We start from the raw sequence: 16616 nt of genomic DNA, 5'->3' as shown, positions 1-16616 counted from the left end.
GTGCTGGGATTACAGGCGTGAGCCACCGCGCCCAGCCAAAAAAAAAAAAAGTTTTAAAACATTTGTCGGCAGGGTGCTGTGGCTCATGCCTGTAATCCCAGCACTTTGAGAGGCTTAGGCGGGCAGATCACTTGAGGTCAGGAGTTCAAGATCAGCCTGGCCAACATGGCAAAACCCCGTCTCTACTAAAAATACAAAAATTAGGCAGGCATGGTGGTGCGTGCCTGTAGTCCCAGCTACTCGGGAGGCTGAGACAGAAGAATTGCTTGAACCCGGGAGGTGGAGGTTGCAGTGAGCAGAGATTGCGCCACTGCACTCCAGGCTGGATGACAGAGCAAGAGTCTGTCTCATAAAAATAAAACAAAACAAAGTACATTTGTCCTTTAAGTGTCTGTTTCCTAAATACAGGTCGGTGCCATTGATAGAAAAGGTTTCCAACATTTATATTTAGAAAATGTTCTTGGTGACTTGTGTGAGCAGGACCCTGGGACCCATGAAGAGTTGTTCAGCAGGATATCAGGTCATCTCCAGCATCCACGGAACTCATTTGGACAAGCGAACAAGGCCTGTTCCTACCCACCTTTTTTCCCTCCATTAGAACTCTCATGAATTGTTTTGACAGTAGCCATACAGACTATGGGTGTTGCTCTAATCATATCCCTTAAACATACTTGGAGATAATAGTGAAATAATATCTCTTAGACCCCAGGGTAGAGTCCACAGAATAGGAGAAGGAGATTAAAGTAAGGTTTTTAGGCCAGGCACGGTGGCTCATGCTTGTCATCTCAGCACTTTGGGAGGCCAAGACAGGTGGATCACTTGAGGTCAGGAGTTTGAGACTAGCCTGGCCAACATGGTGAAACCCCGTGTCTACTAAAAATACAAAAATTAGCCCGGTATGGTGGTACATGCCTGTGGTACTAGCTACTCGAGAGGCTGAGGCAGGAGGGTTGCTTGAGCCTAGGAGGCGGAGGTTGTAGTGAGCCGAGACCACACCACTGCATTCCAGCCTGGGAGACAGGAGAGAAACACTGTCTCAAAAAAAAAAAGAAAAAAACAAAGTTAAGGTTTCCAGATAAGACGTATGCAAGAAAGCTAGATGCAGAGGGTCACACCTGTAATTCTTACACTTTAGGAGGACAGGGTGGGAAGACTGAGTTTAGGAGTTTGAGACAATCTTGGGCAACATAGTGAGACCTTATCTCTAGTTGAAAAAACAAAAAAACAGCTGAGCGTGGTGGTGTGCACCCATAGTCACAGATACTTATGAGGCTGAGATGGGATGACTGCTTGAGCCCGGGAGATGGAGGCTGCAGTGAGCTATGATCCTACCACTGCACTTTATCCTGGGTGACAGAACAAGACCTTGCCTCAAAAAATATATATGCAAGAAAAAGAGGTGTTTAATATGCTAACCTAGATCAAATAAAACAAATATATTGAATATATCTAGCCACTGAATAAGTTCTGAATTGTTCTTTGTTCTTTTTCAAGTTTAGTTTTGCTAAGAAGTCCTAACAAATTGCCCTGCCCCTCTGTGGAAGACATGACTGGTTCTAATGTTTAAAAGAATCCTGATGGCTAGAAAAATCTCTCACTTCTTCAGTGTCTACAAGAGCAAGGTATTGTGCTAAGATTTTGCATGCATTAATTCATACTGTGTTTCATACACACAATCCTGATGTGTAGAAATTATTACATCTGGCTGGGCATGGTGGCTCACGCCTGTAATCCCATCGCTTTGGGAAGCCAAGGTGGGCGGATCACTTGCGGTCGGGAGTTTGAGACCAGGCTGGCCAACATGGCGAAACCCCGTCTCTATTGAAAACACAAAAATTAGCCGGGTGTGGTGGCGCATGCCTGTAATCCCAGCTACTCAAAAGGCTGAGACAGGAGAATTGCTTGAACCCGAAAGGTGGAGGTTGCAGTGAGCAGGTTGCATCTATTTTTATAGATAAGAAATTAGGCTCCAAACAAGTTAAATAACTTGTCAACATCAGATGGTTAAGTAGCAGAGTCAGAGACCAAATCTCAATTATTATTATCATTTTTTTGAGACTGAGTCTCATCCTGTCACCCAAGCTGGAGTGCAGTGGTGTGATCTTGGCTCACTGCAACCTCCGCCTCCTGGATTCAAGCAATTCTCCTGCCTCAGCCTCCCTAGTAGCTGGCATTACAGGCACACGCCACCACGCCCAGCTAATTTTTTGTATTTTTACGGGGTTTCACCATGTTGACCAGGCTGGTCTCAAACTCCTGGCCTCAGGTGATCCGCCCACCTCGGCCTCTCAAAGTGCATGAGCCACCATGTCCAGCCTATTTCTTTTCCTTTTTCTTTTCTTTTTTTTTTTTTTTTGAGATGAAGTCTCACTCTGTTACCCAGGCTGGAGTGCGGTGGCACGAGGTCGGCTCACTGCAACCTCCCCCTCCTGGGTTCAAGCGATTCTTCTGCCTCAGCCTCCCGAGTAGCTGGGACTAGAGGCGCACACCACCACACCCGGCTAATCTTTTGCATCTGTAGTAGAGATGGGGTTTCACCATATTGGCCACACTGGTCTCCAACTCCTGACCTCGTGATCTGCCTGCCTCGGCCTCCCAAAGTGCCTGTTTCTTTTTTTAAATGGGTCTTGCTATGTTGCCCAGGCTGGAGCATAATGCCAATTTACAGCTGTAATCATAGTGCTCTGCAGCCTTGAAATCTGAGTTATATCTTTTCTAAGGCCCATTATCTTTTCTGTATATATATTGCCTCCTGCCATACAACTAGAAGGAAAAAAAAAAAGGCAAGCTATTCTTCCTTATTTGTGTCTAGAAGACTGATAAAGCATTTTTATTATTTTCTTAAAATTGGAAAACATATATCTTCCCATGCTTTGTACTACCAAATTTAATACGTTATATACTTTCAACTTCAGGAGAGATTCTGTATGATTCTTCTTTATCAAACCTTCTAAAATCTCGTCAAAACAAAAATTTTTTTTTGAGGCAGAGTCTTGCACTGTCGCCCAGGCTGGAGTGCAGTGGCGAGATCTCAGCTCACTGCAACCTCTGCTTCCTGGGTTCAAGCGATTCTCCTGCCTCAGCCTCCTGAGTAGCTGGGAACAGGCGTGTGCCACCATGCCCAGCTAACATTTGTATTTTTAGTAGAGATGGGGTTTCACCATGTTGACCAGGCTGGTCTCAAATTCTCGACCTTGTGATCCGCCTGCAGTGGCCTCCCAAAGTGCTCAGATTACAGGTATGAGCAATTGCGCCTGGCCAAATATCATCAAAATTTGATTTTTATTAGCAGAGAGGTAAGAGAATGGCCACTGGAACCAAATGTCTGGATTTGAATCCTGGCTTGCTACTTACTAGCTGCACAATCTTGGACAATTTTTAACATTTACTAAAATGTTTAGAATGTTTCCATCATTCTAACAATTTCCTCTGTACTCATTTATGGTTAATCCCCACTCCTATCCTCACCCTAGACTGCCACAGATCTGCTTTCTGTTTCTATAAATTTGCCTTTTCTAAACATTTAATGTAATTAAATTATAAAATAAGTTGTCTTTCTGTTTGATTTCTTTCACAGAGCATGAGGTGTTTCAGGTTCATCCACATTGTATTAATAGTTTGTTCTCTTTAATTGTATTCTATAGACATGCAGTATTGTATGACCCATTCACCATCGGATGGACTTTTGGGTTGTTTCCACTTCTTGGCTATTATGAACCACACTGCTGTGAACATTCACATTGCTGGGCACAGCAGCTCATGCTTGTAATCTCAGCACTTTGGGAGGCCGAAGTGAGAGGATTACTTAAGCCCAGGAGTTTGAGACCACCCTAGGCAACAAAGTGAGACCCCCATCTGTATTAGTCAGGGTTCTCTAGAGGGACAGAACTAACAGGGTGTGTATGTATGTGTATATATGTATATAAATAAAGGGGAGTTTATTAAGTATTAACTCACACGACCACAAGGTCCCACAATAGGCCATCTGCAAGCTGAGGAGCAAGAAGAGCCAGTCCAAGTCCCAAAACTGAAGAACTTGGAGTCTGATGTTTGAGGGCAGGAAACATCTAGTACAGGAGAAAGATATAGGCTGGGAGGCGAGGCCAGTCTAGGCTTTTCACATTTTTCTGCCTGCTTAATATTCTAGCCACGTTGGCAGCTGATTAGATGGTGCCCACCCAGATTAAGGGTGGGTCTGCCTTCCCCAGCCCACTGAGTCAAATGTTAATCTCCTTTGGCAACACCCTCACAGACACACCCAGGACCAATACTTTGCATCCTTCAATCCAATCAAGTTGACACTTAGTATTAACCATCACACCATCTTTGCCAAAAAATAAAAAATAAAAAAAATTAGGCAGGTGTGGTGGCACATGGCTGTGATCCTAGCTACTCAGGAGGCTGAGGTGGGACGATCACCTGAGCCTGGGAGGCAGAGTGAGACCCTGTCACAAACAAATAAAAACGGTTCACATACATGTGTTTGCATAGGCAGATGTTTTCAGTTATCTTGGGTAGTATCTAGGAGTAGAATTATTGGGTCATATAATAAACTTACGTTTAACTTTTTAAGTAACTGCCAAATTGTTTTCCAAAGTGGCTATTCCATTTTACATTCCACCAACAATGTATGGGTTCCCTTTCTTTATATGCTCACTTATACTTGGTATGCCCTGTCTCTTTGCTCATAGCACATTTCAGTGAGTGTGTAGTTACATTTTTATTGTGGTTGTAATTTGCATTTCTCTAATAGTTCATGATATTAATTGAGCACATTTTCATGAGTTTATTAAACATTTATATATTTTCTTTAGTGAAATGTCTATTCTATCCATTTTATAGTTGATTGTTTATATTCTTTTTAATGAGTTGTAAGATTTTCTGTGTAGTTCTTATTTCGGTTTTTGAGAATAGGATATTTAAAGTTTCTATAACATGGCTGGGCGTGGTGGCTCACACCTGTAATAGCAGCATTTTAGGAGGCCGAGGCGGGCGGATCATTTGAGGCCAGGAGTTTGAGACCAGCCTAGCCAACATGGTGAAACCCTGTCTCTACTAAAAATATAAAAATTAGTCACGCATGGTGGCATGTGCCTGTAATCCCAGCTACTCAGGAGGCGGAGGTTGCAGTGAGCCAAGATTGCACCATTGCACTCCAGCCTGGGGGACAAGAATGAAACTCCGTCTCAAAAAAAAAATAAAATAAAAAGTAAAAATAAAGTTTCCGTAACAACAACAAAAATAAATAAAGTTTCCAGTTATTGTTGAATTGTATTTCTCCCTTCAATTCTGTCAAGTTTTTCTTCATATATTTGGGGCTCTGTTGTTAGAAGGATATATGTTTATAATTTTTTTCCAAGCAAATCTGTATCCAGCTTTATTAAAGATACTTTCCACAAACAACCCTGGTACCATGGTATTTCAGGCAGGACATGTGCAGACAATTCTTAACAGTTTTACAACAACTTTCTTTTTATCTTTTCTTTTTTTTTTTTTTTTTAAGACAGGGTCTCATTCTGTTGCCCAGGCTGGAGTGCAGTGTCATGATCATGGCTCACTGCAGCTTTGAACTCCTGGGCTCAAGTGATTCTCCCAACCTCAGCCTCTCAAGTAGCTGAGACCAAAGGCATGTGCCACCATGCCTGCCTAATTTTTTACTTTTTAGTTGCGGGGGGCGGGGGGCTCATTTTGTTGCCCAGGCTGGTCTTGAATTCCTGGGCTCAAACAATCCTCATGCTCTGGCCTCTGGAAGCCCTGGGATTATAGGCATAAACCAACTGTGCCCAGCCCAACAACTTTCAAACTCCCCTCTTCAATGGACTACCCAAATCAGAAAGCCCCTAAAAAACTCAGTGAAGTCTTTGTTTGATGCTCTGAATAGGGAAAGTTTAGAGAGTTGACATTTCACATTTAGCATGTTGCTTGACAACTTTTCAAGAGCCAACTTGACTTTCAAGAATTAAAATGATATCTGCGGCAGAAATTTATCGGCAGTAGAAATGGAACTGCTGCTCTTTTGAGGTGCACCTTCTCAGTGGCATCACTGGAAAGTTCAGATTGCAGATTGTCTGACACACAGGTAATCAATTATTGGAGGTCAGGTCTCAAAAGTTGTCTGGGCTTAAGGGAGTTAAGTCTGCTCAGAAGGTGGAAAGGTAGAAGTGGACATAAAGATGAATTTGTTTTTCCATACCTTAAGACATTTGTGCCAAGGTAGCTGTGTGTGTCAACATCAGGAAATTCCTCCTCCTGGGAGCCAGGAGGAAGTCTCTCAAATCTAAAAGAGAAAGCTGTTTTGCCCACATCAATCCAGCTTTGGGGGCATTCTTCTCCAAAAAACAATAATGAAGTGTTCTGTGTGCTAATAATATAGCTTTAAAAAAAGTATGATAATATTCTACATTTTTGTGAAACTTGATAAAAAATAATATTTCAGGCTGGTGCAGTGGCTCAGCCTGTAATCCAGCACTTGGGAGGTGGATGCGAGAGGATCCCTTGAGCCCAGGAGTTCAAGACCAGCCTAGGCAACATAGTGAGACCCCCATCTCTACAAAAAATAAAAAATTATCTGGGCATGGCAGCACGCACTTGTAGTCCTAGCTACTTGGGAGGCTGAGGTGGGATGATCAGGTGATCACGATCACTTGAGCCTGGGAGGTTGAGGCTGCAGTGAGCTGTGATTGTGTCACTCACTCCAACCTTGGCGAGAGAGCAAGACCCTGCCTCTAAAAAACAAACAAACAAATAAATAAATAAATAAAACATCCCTCTCTTCTATAGTAACTTCTAAAAAAACTTAAAGTCTATTTTATCTGATATAAATATAGTCATTCCAGCTCTTTTTTTTTTTGGAGACAGAGTCTTGCTCTGTCACCCAGGCTGGAGTGCAGTGGCACAATCTCCGCTCACTGCAACCTCCACCTCCTGGGTTCAAGTGATTCTTATGCCTCAGCCTCCCGAGTAGCTGGGATTGCAGGTGCACATCACCACGCCAGCCTAATGTTTTGTATTTTTAGAAGAGACGGGGTTTCACCATGTTCATCATGTTGGCCAAGCTGGTCTTGAACTCCTGACCCCAAGTGATCCGCCTGTCTCAGCATCCCAAAGTGCTGGGATTACAGGTGACTCCAGCTCTTAAGTTGATTTTTCCCATAATTTTACATTTACATTATATCTTTGAATCTAAAGTGTATCTCTTATGGACAGCATGTAATTGAACCCTATTTATCTGATAATCTCTGCTTTTAATTGGAGTGTTTAATTCATGTACCTTTAATGTAATTACTCGTATGGTTGGATTTATGCCTGTCATTTTCCTATTTGTTTCTATTGTGTTTCATGGCATTTTTCTTCCTCTGTGCCAATGTTACTGCCTTCTTTTGCATTAAACAAATATCTTTCAATGTATTCTTTTAATTCCTTTGTTCATTTTTAAGTTTTTTTTTTTTTTTTTTTTGAGACGGAGTCTCGCTGTGTCACCCAGGCTGGAGTGCAGTGGTGTGATCTCAGCTCACTGCAAGCTCTACCTCCCGGGTTCACACCATTCTCCTGCCTCAGCCTCCTGAGTAGCTGGGACTACAGGCACCTGCCACCACACCCGGCTAATTTTTTTGTATTTTTTAGTAGAGACGATGTTTCACTGTGTTAGCCAGGATGGTCTCAGTCTCCTGACATCGTGATCCTCCCACCTCAGCCTCCCAAAGTGCTGGGATTACAGGCATGAGCCACTGCGCCCAGCCTTAAGTTTTTATTTGAGTAATTTTCTTACCAATTGCTATAGGGATTGCAGTATGCTTCTTTATCATAGTTACTTCAGGCTAATACTAACTAGTTCTGGTAAAAATATAGCAAATTTGCTATGATATACTTCCATTTTCTCATCTCTTCTAAAGTAGAGACAAATTGAGATATTTGTAGGCATAAAATGTAATAGGCAAGTGACAGAAGAGACAACAAGCACCAGATCATAAAGGACTTTATATATCATGCTAAGTCAATGGAGGAGGGGGTTGACAGGACAGTAAATTATTTTAAATTATAAGGAAATATTGTTACATTTGCATTTCAGTCAGACCTTTCTAACAGTAATGAGGAGGATCAATTTCAAGGAGGCGGGATTGGGCCAATCAGAATCTCTCTGGCTGGACACTGTGGCTCATGCCTGTAATCCTAACACTTCGGGAGGCCGAGACAGGCAGATCATCTGAGGTCAGAAGTTCAAGACCAGCCTGGCCAACATGGTGAAACTCTGACTCTACTAAAAATACAAAAATTAGCTGGGTGTGGTGGCAGGCATTTGTAATCCCACCTACTCGGGAGGCTGAGGCATGAGAATCACCTGAATCTGGGAGGCAGAGTTTGCAACGAGCCCAGATCGTGCCACTGCACTCTAGCCTGGGTGACAGAGGGAGACTCTGTTTCAAAATAAATAAATAAATAAATTCTTCTGGTAGCTATAATCTTCAGACATAGGAATCAGGGGTAGTTATTATTTCTGTTCTGTACTGTGTTTCTAGACATGATTTTTGCAAAGAACCCAGTGAGAATGAAGTTTCCATTAGGAGGAAAATAAGTGGCATAATAAAGTTACTATATCTTTGTGTTGTTCTTTGAAAAATTGTGGCAATTCTTTCTGCACAGAGCGAGACACCTCCGCAAAATGTTGAATAATATTCAATAGAACTGTGTGATCCTTCTACTGACCTTTCGTTTATCCAACAGCCTCTCCTATTCACACCACTCTCTCATCACTCATTGATAAGAAACTACTGTATACCTTGGAAATGCTCCTCTACAAGGTGTTCTTCAGTTTCTCTCAAACTTTGCCACCAAATGGAGACGACTGTATTGTTTTTTCTGATTACAAAAGTAAAACATGTTCTTTATGGAAAAAAACAGTAATAGAAGTCAGAAATGTACATGGCGGAGGGGTAAACTTTGAGCATACAACAAACTCAGATATACAAAACATATAGCACTCCTTCTCTCTTTCTTTTTCTTTCTTTCCTTCTTTCTTTTCTTCTTTCCTTCCTTTTTCTTTTTTTGAGACAGGGTCTTGCTCTGTCACCCAGGCTGCATTGCAGTGGTACAATCACAGCTCCCTGTAGCCTCCTCCTCCTCCCCAGGCTCAGGTGATCCCCCTACCTGAACCTCCTGAGTAGCTGGGACTACAGGTGCATGCCACCATACCCAGCTGTTTTGTATTTTTTTGTAGGGATGGGGTTTTGCCATGTTGCCCAAGGCTGGTCTCGAACTCCTGGACTCAATTAATCGGCCCACCTTGGGCTCCCAAATTGCTGAGCAATTTCCGGCCAATCCCTTGATTTCTACCACTGATGTAAACTTCCTCTTAAGCTCTCATTCTACAGAGGGAGGGTGGAAGTGGAATAGGAATGTAATGCAGCCAATTAAAGGTATCTCAGTTTCTTTCTAGTTCAACGTCTCATTTCAGGTGTATATATTCAGGCAGTCCTCCAGGATCCACTCCTGAATTTTCAAACTCCCCTACAATTTTTTCATCTCTACACTCACTTTTTATATTCCCAATCTGTCTTTGGTGAGGTCTCCTTAGTTTAGGTTCTACTTCTTCTTCTTTTTTTTTTTTTTTGAGACGAGTCTCACTCTGTCACCCAGGCTGGAGTGCAGTGGCACGATCTCAGCTCATTGCAACCTCCACTTCCCTGGTTCAAGCGATTCTCCTACCTTGGCCTCCAGAGTAGCTGGGATTACAGGCATGTGCCACCAACCCGGCTAATTTTTGTATTTTTAGTAGAGACAGGATTTCGCCATGTTGGTAAGGCTATTCTTGAACTCCTGACCTCAGGTGATCTGCCCGCCTTGGCCTCCCAAAGTGCTAGGATGGCAGGTCTGAGCCACTGTGCCCGGCCAGATTCTACTTCTGATAAATCAAATACAAGATGGGAAATGGGAATATTTTCAGGCATGCAAAGAATGAAAAAGCAAACAAAATGAAACAAAATTCCTTTGTATCTTTACTAGGAATTTACTACAGATATGCTCCTCTGAAACAAAAATATAACCAAAAAATGAAAATGACACAGGACACAGGAAACAGGAGATCTAGATAAGCACCAGGATGATGGTGAAGGTAGACCCCCGGTTGACAGTTGTCACCAGGCACTGAGAGTAAACCCGTTCAGTTGGAGCAGATCATAGGCACCAAGAGGGATTTCTTTAGATGATGAAACCAGGGAAATATTTGATGCATCAGAACCTCTTGAAAGGAGATTTAGACAAACTGACAGAGGGTTTGGGGTAATGAAAACTAAGAAAATTAACGTAATGTTCTCTAGTGTGATCCATGTTGCTGAAAATAACAGAAATGCATTCTTTCTTATAGCTGAATAATATTCCATTGTGTATATATACACCACATTTTCCTTATCTATTTATCTGTTGATGGACACTTGGGTTGACTACACATCTTGGCTACTGTGAATAGTGCTGCAATAAACATGGGAGCGCAGATATCTCTTTGATACACTGATTTCCTTTCTTTTGGGTATATACGCAGCAGTGGAATTGCTGCATCATATGCTAGTTCTATTTTTAGTTTTGGGGTAAACTCCATATTGTTTTACATAGTGGCTGTACTAATTTACATTCCTCATCAGTGTACGAACATTCTGTTAAGTGAAATAAGCCAGGCACAGAAATAAGCCAGGCACAGAAATAAGCCAGGCAGTGGGGAGGTGCGGCTGGGGCTGCATGCTCCGTGGAGCCAGCAGGACCCCGGGACAGGCAGGAACCCCCCTCCTTCTAAGTTAAGGCAGGAGCTTCCTGGGTGCCGCTGCAGCCGTCCAAACCGTGCCTGTAGACCTGGGTGGGCCTCCTGCTCCATAGAGCAGGCAGGAGCCCCGCTCTCCTGGACAGGCTGCAGCCACCCAAGTTGTGGCTGCAGATCTGAGCCTCCCTGTGCTTTTGTGGGGGCCGGGAGCAGGCAGGATCCCTGCCCTGCCCTCGCAGGTGCAGACCCACTGATCTGATCCACTGCTGCAGACCCAGGCCTCCTGCTCCAAGGAGCTGGTGATAAGCAGAAGCTCCGCCCCTTCTGAGTTGGCAGGGAGGGAACTCCCTGGTGCAGCTGCAGCTGCCCTCCCAGGTGCAGGACCCAGGCAGCCGTCTCTGCAGTCTGCACCCTTAGGGACCCTGGAAGGCTTCCTCAACCCTGTCCCAGCAGGCTCACGGGTTTCTTCTCCCTCTGCCTGGCCTCTCTCCTCTCCCAGCATGGCTCCAATATCAAAGCAGGGATTGGGGATGAGCAGGGATGCTGTCACAGTCCAGCCGGTGTGCTCAAGCTTGCGGCAGTGCTTATACGCCAGCCCTCTGCCGCCTCTGCTACCTCCGGAATTTGGGCACCCATGAGTGTGAGAGGGGAAGCCAAGGGGGTGCTGAGAGTGGAAGCCAAGTGGGAGCTGAGGGTGGCTTGGTGCTGGCGTGTAGGAGCCCCTTGGTGAGAACAGCCTGGGTGCCATGGATGCTGGTGGCACAGTGGGACGCAGACAAGCTCCTGGGCAAAGGGAGCGGTCCCCGTAAGACCCCACCTTCAGGGCAGGGAGGGCCTGAAGGCTGCAGGTCAGGTGCCAGTCCCTGTGGGTCCGAGTGGGCACTTGTGGTGCCTTTTCCAGCCAGCCCATGGCTGCCTATGGACCCAGAGCACTTTGTCCTCTCCAAGGTCCATAAAAGCCCCCGACTCAGCCGAGCAGGGCAGAGGATGGAGAGACCACGGGACTACCAGTTGCAGAGAGGAGCCACCTACTCCAGGGCCTGCTGGGACAACCTGGCTACAGAGAGGAGCTGCCCACTGCAGGTCTGCTCTAAGCTGTTCTAACACTCAATGAAGTTCCTCTTCATCTTGCTCACCATCCACTTGACTACATACCTCATTCTTCCTGGACACAGGATAAGAACTCAGGCAAAGGCATCACCGGCCACAGAGGTTTCTGGCCGAAAGAGTGACAACACGTTTTCACTACTATGTGGGAACTAAAAAATTGATCTCATGGAGGTAGAGAGTTGATTGGGGTTACCAGAGACTCGGAAGAGTAGTGGGGGGGTGGGGAAGAAGATGAGTCAGTTAATGGGTACAAAACTTTTGTTGCATAGAAGGAACAAGATCTAGTTTTCAATAGCCCAATGAGGTGACTATAGTTAACAATAATTAATCATATATTTCAAAATAGCTAGAAGAGAAGATTTGGAACGTTGCCAGCACAAGGAAATGATAAATATTTGAGATTGTCGATATCCCAATTACCCAGCTTTGATCATCATATATTGTATGCATGTATGTATACCCAGGCTCAAAAATAACAGAAAGAAAGAAAAAAAGAAGGCTGGGCACAGTAGCTCATGCCTGTAATCCTAGCACTTTGGGAGGCCAAGGCAGGTGGATTGCTTGAGCCCAGGAGTTCAAGACTAAGCTGGGCAACATGGCGAAACCCTGTCTCTACAAAAAATACAAAAGTTAGACAGGCATGGTGGCACATGCCTGTAGTCCCACTACTTGGGAGGCTGAGGTGGGAGGATCACTTAAGCCCAGGATGTCCAGGCTGCAGTGAACCATGTTTGCACCACTGCACTCCAGCCTGGGTAACAGAGCGAGACCCTGTCTAAAAAATTTTTTTTAAAAAGAGAGAAAAAGCACAATTATTAAATCTAGGCAAAATAAAGATTTATTCAGGATAAGAAGATAATCATAGCATATACTACTTCTCTCAGCTATGAATAATGTTTACATAATCATAATTACGTACTTAATGTTGGTAAAGGAAGAGCAAACAGAGTTGGGTCCTCATCTGCAATAGGAAACCAACAGATAGTTTACAAAAGTGAAGACCCAAGAAATAACAATTAAGCATGTTGTTTAAAGACATGGCAGTAAACATCAAAACAATCAGTTATAAATGATGAAAGTAGTTATGTCTGAAGAGAAGGGAAAGTAATGGGTGGAAGAAGGGAAGGGCAGTGCTGTTTTTCTTTTTTCTTTTTTTTTCTTTTTGAGACAATCTCACTTTATCACCCAGACTGGAGTGCAGTGGCATGATCACGGCTGACTGCAGCCTAGACCTCTTGGGCTCAAGTGACCCTCTTGCCTCAGCCTCCTGAGTAGCTGGGACCACAGGCTCAGGCCACCATGCCCAGCTATTTTTTTTCTTTTTTTGAGACAGCCTTACTGTGTTGCCCAGGCTGGAGTGCAGTGGTGTGATCTCAGTTCACTGCAAACTCCGCCTCCTGGGTTCAAGAGATTCTCCTGCCTCAGCCTCCCTAGTAGCTGGGATTACAGGCACACACCACCATGCCCAGCTAGTTTTTTTATTTTTAGTAGAGATGGGATTCACCATGTTGGCCAGGCTGGTCTTGAACTCCTGACCTCAGGTGATCCACCCATCTCAGCCTCCCAAAGTGCTGGGATTACAGGCATGAGCCACTGCGCCTGGCCGCCCAGCTAATTTTTAAATTTTGGTTGTATAGATGGGGTCTGGCTATGATGCCCAGGCTGGTCTTGAACTCCTGGGCTCGACTGGTCCTCCTGCCTTGGCCTCCCAAAATGCTGGACCTACAGGTGTTAGCCACCATGCCTGTGCTGTTTTTCTTAACAAAACTTGTTGAATCACTTGAGTCTTTAAACCAAGTATGTGTGTAATGTCAATAATGATTAAAAAAAAGCTTCACTAAAGCTTCATATTTCTTTTGTTTTATGATACATAGCCACATATCGAAAGATAGTACAGAATCTTGTACATTTTGTGGACAGATATTCACACTTGTCACACATGGTTCTTTTTTGGATCATGCCAATTCCTTCAAGCAATTCATCCCCAGAAGCAGGTAAATAGGCCATAATTACTTCATGAACAGGTTTGAAATTTTAACTGGGAGTTAATCCTAGTAGATTCTGGATATGAAGTGTGCCAGGTGTTTTTGTTTGTTTGTTTGTTTTGTTTTGTTTTTGAGATGGGATCTCACTCTGTCACCCAGACTGGACTGCAGTGGCACAATCATGGCTCACTGCAGCCTCAACTTCCCAGGTTCCAGCAATCCTCCCACCTCAGCCTCCCAAGTAGCTAGGACCACAGGTATGCACCACCTACCTAACTACATTTTGTATTTTTGGTAGAGACGGGGTTTTGCCATGTTTCTCAGGCTGGTCTCGAACTCCTGAGCTCAGATGATCTGCCCGCTTGACCTCCCAAAGTGCTGGGATTACAGGTGTGAGCCACCGTGCCCGGCCTGAAGTGTGCCAATTCCGATTAAGGGTGAAAGTAAGGTGGGTTATATTTTCTCAACTCTTCAATATTTCCAAAACAAAAATAAAACATTTGAGGAATAGTGAATAGTGGGACTTAGCAATACAAGAGGGTTTGTTTTCCTTAAGAATGAGGATCACCACTTCAAACTTAACACAAAGAGCTTGCGTTTTTCCTACATTCACAAATATAACACCTCTCACCCCCCCCAAAAAAAATAACAGTCCACCACTGAATTTAGTAGATGTACACACATAAACAAACACATATGTGTGCAGGTACACTTATACATATGATATATAGGTGGTGCAAATAACTTTTAAAACTATACTTATTTATTTACATATTTTTATTTTTATAGAGACAGGGTCTTTCTATGTTTCCCAGGCTGGTCTCGAACTCCTGGGTATAAGTGATACTCCTGCCTCTGCTTCCCAAAATGCTGTGATTGCAGGCGTGAGCCACTTCACTCAGCCTAAACTATTTTTATATAATTACAAATTTATAGCTGGGCTCCATGGCTCATGCCTGTAATCTCAGCACTTTGGGAGGCCCAGGTGGGAAGATCACTTGAGCCCAGGACTTTGAGACCAGTCTGGGCAACATAGAGAGACCCATCTCTACAAACAAACAAAAAGTCTCACTCTGTTGCCCAGGCTGGAGTGCAGTGGCACGATCTCGGCTCACTGCAACCTCTACCTCCCAGGTTCAAGAGATTTTCCTGCCTCAGCCTCCCGACCAGCTGGGACTACAGGCGTGCACCACCATGCCCAACTAATTTTTGTATTTTTTTTTAGTAGAGACAGGGTTTCACCATATTGGACACACTGGTCTCGAACTCCTGACCTCGTGATCTACCCGCCTCTACCTCCCAAAGTGCTGGGATTACAGGCATGAGCCACCGCGCCTGGCCCCAAAAATTACAAATTTACCCAAAAAACTTGCAAGAATAGTATAGGGAATTCCTATCTACCCACTAGACCCACAAATGGTTTCTGTCTTGCACCACTTGCTTCATCATTCTCTATGACGCACATTTATTTGTACGTATGCATGCACATATATGTACATATATGTTTTTTGAACCACTTAAAGTTAAGTTGTTACCAGGTATAGAGGGCAACTGTGTTCTTTACCCCTTGATACATTTGCGTGTATTTTCTAAATACAAGGACATTCTCTTATATAACCAGTACAATGACCTAAATCAGAAAGTTTAGCATTGATACCATACTATTGAATCTACAGTCCCTGTTCAAATTTCATAAATTGTTCAAATAGAGTCCTTCACAGCTATTTCTTTTTTCCTTGTCCAGGATCCAAGCCAGGATTACATATTTACATTTAGTTGTAATGAGTCTTTGATCTCTCTTTTTCTTTTCTGGCAGTTATAAAGGCAATCTTTGGTCTCTTTTAGTCTGGAACTGCTCCTCTGGCCAGATATTTCGCAGAATGTTATTCAATTTGGATGTGGCTTATGTTTCATCATAATTAGATTTAGGTTATGCATTTTTGGCAGGAATACCACAAAAGTGATACTATATCTGTTTAGTCCGTTTTAACACCGCTGTAAAGAAGTGTCCGAGACCGTGGTGGCGTGCGCCTGTAGTCCCAGCTACTCAGGAGGCTGAGGCAGGAGACTTCCTTGAACCCGGGAGGCGGAGGTTGCAGTGAGCCAAGATCACGCCACTGCACTCCGGCCTGGGCAACAGAGCAAGACTCAGTCTCAGAAAAAAAAAAAAAGAAGAAGAAGAAGAAGTGCCCGAGACTGGGTAATTTATAAAGGGATTGACTCACAGTTTCCCATGGCTGGAGATACCTCAGGAAACTTATAATCATGGCGGAAGGCAAAGGGAAAGCAAGATACCCTCTTCACAAGGCCGCAAGAAGGAGAATTAGCGCAGGAGCAACTACCAAACACTTATAAAACCATCAGATCTCGTGAGAACTCATTCACTGTCATGAGAATAGCATGGGAGAACTGCTCCCATGATTCAATTACCTCCACCTGTCTCCCTTGACACATGAGGACTATGGGGATTACAATTGAAGATGAGATTTTGAGTGGTGACACAGCCAAACCATATCAATATCCTTCTTAAAGCATTGTATCAGGAGACATATGTCAGATTGTCCCAATATTGCTAATGTTAACTAACAGGTGAAGATGATGGCCACCAGACTTCTCCATTTTAAAATTAATATTTTATATTAATTAATTAATATTCGAGGATATTAATTAAACAAAATTTAATTATTTCAATTCAATTAAAAAATAATTCATTTTATATATTTGTAATTTTAATATTAAGTAATTCATGGGGAAGTACTTTTATACTATGTGAA

At 43.6% G+C, this 16616-nt stretch overlaps 1 protein-coding gene across 1 annotated transcript in view; it reads right to left on the bottom strand.

The window, feature by feature from the left end:
• SYNE2 (spectrin repeat containing nuclear envelope protein 2) overlaps positions 1–16178 on the bottom strand; it is a 433601-nt gene extending 417423 nt beyond the window's left edge. Inside the window, exon 1 of the mRNA XM_054449822.2 lies at positions 16068–16178. The gene's annotated coding sequence lies outside the window, so the exon portion shown is untranslated. The remainder of the gene's footprint in view (positions 1–16067) is intronic.
• Between the last annotated feature and the right edge of the window lie 438 nt (positions 16179–16616).

This window comes from Pongo pygmaeus, chromosome 15 (assembly GCF_028885625.2).
Source record: "Pongo pygmaeus isolate AG05252 chromosome 15, NHGRI_mPonPyg2-v2.0_pri, whole genome shotgun sequence".
Classification (NCBI taxonomy): Eukaryota; Metazoa; Chordata; class Mammalia; order Primates; family Hominidae; genus Pongo; species Pongo pygmaeus.
Note: the sequence above shows the minus strand (reverse complement) of the source record. Positions and strands in the feature narration are given on the sequence as shown.